Genomic DNA, 5,000 nt, shown 5'->3' with positions numbered 1-5,000 from the left:
TCGTCTTTAAGACAGTTCTCTTTCTCCTCTCTCTTCTCTCTACTCTCTTCTCTCTTCTCTCTTCTCTTTCGAGTTGGTAAATTTCGCTCCACTATTAGATTACCAACTCCGCACGAATTACCACATGGGTATATCCGCGCATATACATCAGGAGGACCTCCAAAAATTTCAAACTCTCCCGTGTATCTCTCCGAGATCTTTTTAGAAGAAAAAGAATCTCGGATGTCACATCGACTTTCAGGTTTGTAAGCACGTATGCTCGAGCGCTCTCCATCGTGTAAGCACGGACATAACGCACGAAGTCCGAAGACCGCGTACGTTAACATGCTGGACATATCGAGAAAGCGCGAACCATGCTAGGCGTACCCATGTCGAGGCCCTCGCGTTAAAGATCATACTCTTCTTTTCGTTCTCTCTTCTTTGCCCAGAAATAATATATATTTCTTATAATATATACCTCTTAGTTTATGTATTTCTCTCTTAGGACACCTCAATTTTATATGTATATATTATATTTCATTCGAACAATTTTTGTTCGTCGCCCCTTTTTGTGTGTAGTATTTCGTTTGGTCTTTGCCATTAAATTTTTGTATACGAAAAATATATTTTCGCTCGGATAGAAAACCCCTTTTGGGTTTCTGAGAGTTGATGTGAGAGTCGTACAAGTATAACGAATATACGTTGTATCCAACCCAACATTCTGGGCTTACCACATAAGGGCCATTCGGTCTGAGACACCGACCCGTGGTCATGCTGTGTAGAGAAAAATTCGCAACGGAACGCGGTACAGAACAGTCGAGGAATGGACCTCGAGGAGCTGAACGACTGCTTCTCGACCGAGATCGTAGAATAGCCGCTCGCCCGCCGCTGCGCCGACCGGTCCGCTCGAACCGACGTGCTCTCTTATAGTAACCAAACGGGCGGCCGCGACGACCGCGGCGCCGGCCGCTCAGCACGGGCGCTTATGGTGGTAAACTGCCGCGCGTACAGACCAACCGGCCGGGCTGCTGGTACTTAGCCGCTGAAACTATGGTCGATTCGAACATATATTAACATACGATTTTTATTCGATAAATCGTTATTGTACATATTAAACGTTAGTTTCCACCGAAAGAAAAATTTTTTAGAATTTTTTTTTTCCAAAAATTGCAAGAGTAAACTTTTTTAATATTCGATTTAAAAATTTTTAAATGCTTAATCCTTACATTAAACTACTGGGAGAACTCAGAAATCATAATGAAAAAAATTACAAAAATTTATTTTTCTCAGAAACTCCGAAAAACAGAGTGGTCGAATCCGTGCAAGCCGGAATTTTTCTAAGTCCCCACGGTCAAGAGTAAACTTTTTTAATAAGCGTTTTAAAATTATTTCAATGTTTAATCCATGCGTAAACATGATGTTTATTAACGTTTTTAACATTAAAAAAAATTACAAAAATTTATTTTTCAAAAAAAATGGAAAAAACCGATTCGTCGGAGCGAGGTGTCCAGCCCGTGCGGTAATTCCAGCAGGCGAATCGGACTTCCCGAAATTTTTCTAAGTCCCACGGTCGACACCAACTTTTTTAATAAGCGTTTTAAAATTATTTCAATGTTTAATCCATGCGTAAACATGACGTTTATTAACGTTTTTAACGTTAAAAAAAATTACAAAAATTTATTTTTCAAAAAAAATGGAAAAAACCGATTCGTCGGAGCGAGGTGTCCAGCCCGTGCGGTAATTCCAGCAGGCGAATCGGACTTCCCGAAATTTTTCTAAGTCCCACGGTCGACACCAACTTTTTTAATAAGCGTTTTAAAATTATTTCAATGTTTAATCCATGCGTAAACATGACGTTTATTAACGTTTTTAACATTAAAAAAAATTACAAAAATTTATTTTTCGGAAAAAATGGAAAAAACCGATTCGTCGGAGCGAGGTGTCCAGCCCGTGCGGTAATTCCAGCAGGCGAATCGGACTTCCCGAAATTTTTCTAAGTCCCACGGTCGACACCAACTTTTTTAATAAGCGTTTTAAAATTATTTCAATGTTTAATCCATGCGTAAACATGACGTTTATTAACGTTTTTAACATTAAAAAAAATTACAAAAATTTATTTTTCGGAAAAAATGGAAAAAACCGATTCGTCGGAGCGAGGTGTCCAGCCCGTGCGGTAATTCCAGCAGGCGAATCGGACTTCCCGAAATTTTTCTAAGTCCCACGGTCGACACCAACTTTTTTAATAAGCGTTTTAAAATTATTTCAATGTTTAATCCATGCGTAAACATGACGTTTATTAACGTTTTTAACGTTAAAAAAAATTACAAAAATTTATTTTTCGGAAAAAATGGAAAAAACCGATTCGTCGGAGCGAGGTGTCCAGCCCGTGCGGTAATTCCAGCAGGCGAATCGGACTTCCCGAAATTTTTCTAAGTCCCACGGTCGACACCAACTTTTTTAATAAGCGTTTTAAAATTATTTCAATGTTTAATCCATGCGTAAACATGACGTTTATTAACGTTTTTAACATTAAAAAAAATTACAAAAATTTATTTTTCGGAAAAAATGGAAAAAACCGATTCGTCGGAGCGAGCTGTCCAGGCCGTGCGGTAATTCCAGCAGGCGAATCGGACTTCCCGAAATTTTTCTAAGTCCCACGGTCGACAACAACTTTTTTAATAAGCGTTTTAAAATTATTTCAATGTTTAATCCATGCGTAAACATGACGTTTATTAACGTTTTTAACATTAAAAAAAATTACAAAAATTTATTTTTCGGAAAAAATGGAAAAAACCGATTCGTCGGAGCGAGCTGTCCAGGCCGTGCGGTAATTCCAGCAGGCGAATCGGACTTCCCGAAATTTTTCTAAGTCCCACGGTCGACAACAACTTTTTTAATAAGCGTTTTAAAATTATTTCAATGTTTAATCCATGCGTAAACATGATGTTTATTAACGTTTTTGACATTAAAAAAAATTACAAAAATTTATTTTTCGGAAAAAATGGAAAAAACCGATTCGTCGGAGCGTGCTGTCCAGGCCGTGCGGTAATGCCAGCAGGCGATCCGGGGTACTCGAAATTTTTCTAAGTCCCGACGGTCAAGAGTAAACTTTTTCATCGCATATTTCAAAATTTTTTCAATGTTTAATCTACGCATAAAAACGCAGTTTATCGCAGTTTTTAACGTTGAGAAAATTGACAAAAATTTTTTTTTCACTGAAAATGGAAAAAATGTATCGGTCGATGCGGGCTATCCAGGCCGTGCGGTAATTCCAGCAGGCGATCCGGGGTACTCGAAATTTTTCTAAGTCCCGACGGTCAAGAGTAAACTTTTTCATCACATATTTCAAAATTTTTTTAATGTTTAATCCACGCATAAAAACGCAGTTTATTAACGTTTTTAACGTTGAGAAAATTGACAAAAATTTTTTTTTCACTGAAAATGGAAAAAATGTATCGGTCGATGCGGGCTATCCAGGCCGTGCGGTAATTCCAGCAGGCGATCCGGGGTACTCGAAATTTTTCTAAGTCCCGACGGTCAAGAGTAAACTTTTTCATCACATATTTCAAAATTTTTTTAATGTTTAATCCACGCATAAAAACGCAGTTTATTAACGTTTTTAACGTTGAGAAAATTGACAAAAATTTTTTTTTCACTGAAAATGGAAAAAATGTATCGGTCGATGCGGGCTGTCCAGGCCGTGCGGTAATTCCAGCAGGCGATCCGAGGTACTCGAAATTTTTCTAAGTCCGAACGGTCAAGAGTAAACTTTTTCATCACATATTTCAAAATTTTTTTAATGTTTAATCCACGCATAAAAACGCAGTTTATTAACGTTTTTAACGTTGAGAAAATTGACAAAAATTTTTTTTTCACTGAAAATGGAAAAAATGTATCGGTCGATGCGGGCTGTCCAGGCCGTGCGGTAATTCCAGCAGGCGATCCGAGGTACTGGAAATTTTTCTAAGTCCGAACGGTCAAGAGTAAACTTTTTCATCACATATTTCAAAATTTTTTTAATGTTTAATCCACGCATAAAAACGCAGTTTATTAACGTTTTTAACGTTGAGAAAATTGACAAAAATTTTTTTTTCACTGAAAATGGAAAAAATGTATCGGTCGATGCGAGCTGTCCAGGCCGTGCGGTAATTCCAGCCGGCGATCCGAGGTACTCGAAATTTTTCTAAGTCCGAACGGTCAAGAGTAAACTTTTTCATCACATATTTCAAAATTTTTTCAATGTTTAATCCACTCATAAAAACGCAGTTTATTAACGTTTTTAACGTTGAGAAAATTGACAAAAATTTTTTTTTCACTGAAAATGGAAAAAATGTATCGGTCGATGCGGGCTGTCCAGGCCGTGCGGTAATTCCAGCAGGCGATCCGGGGTACTCGAAATTTTTCTAAGTCCGAACGGTCAAGAATAAACTTTTTTATTACATGTTTTAAAAATTTTTCAATGCTTAATCCGTGCATAAGAGTGCAGTTTATTAACGTTTTTAAGGTTGAAAAAATTGACAAAAATTTTTTTTTCTCTGAAAATGAAAAAAATGTATCGGTCGAAGCGGGCTGTCCAGGCCGCGCGGTAATGCCAGCAGGTCGAACGGGGCGACCCGAAATTTTTCTAAGTCCCTGCGGTCAAGAATAAACTTTTTTATTATGCGTTTTAAAATTTTTTCGGCGCTTAATCCATGGATAAAAAGGCAGCCCGAACACGTTTTTAACGTTGAAAAAATTGACCAAAATTTTTTTTTCACAAAAACTGCGAAAAACAGATCGACCGAATCTACTTTTCTCCGTCTCGCGGTAAGTCCAACCGGCCAAACCGGCTGACTCGAAATTTTTCCAAGTCCCAACGGTCAGGAATAAAATTTTTCAAAATTCGGTTTAAAAATTTTCCAACGCTTAAGTCGTGTACGAATAACGATGAAAAAATGTACAAAATTTTTTTTTATCTCGTTATTTTTCAAAGTTCCAGCGGCGTATTGCTTTTCAACTGAGCGAAAAAAAACGGAGAAACG

The sequence above is a fragment of the Nomia melanderi genome, unplaced genomic scaffold (genome assembly GCF_051020985.1).
Source record: "Nomia melanderi isolate GNS246 unplaced genomic scaffold, iyNomMela1 scaffold0066, whole genome shotgun sequence".
In the NCBI taxonomy this organism is placed as follows: Eukaryota; Metazoa; Arthropoda; class Insecta; order Hymenoptera; family Halictidae; genus Nomia; species Nomia melanderi.
This window is presented reverse-complemented; position numbering follows the sequence as displayed.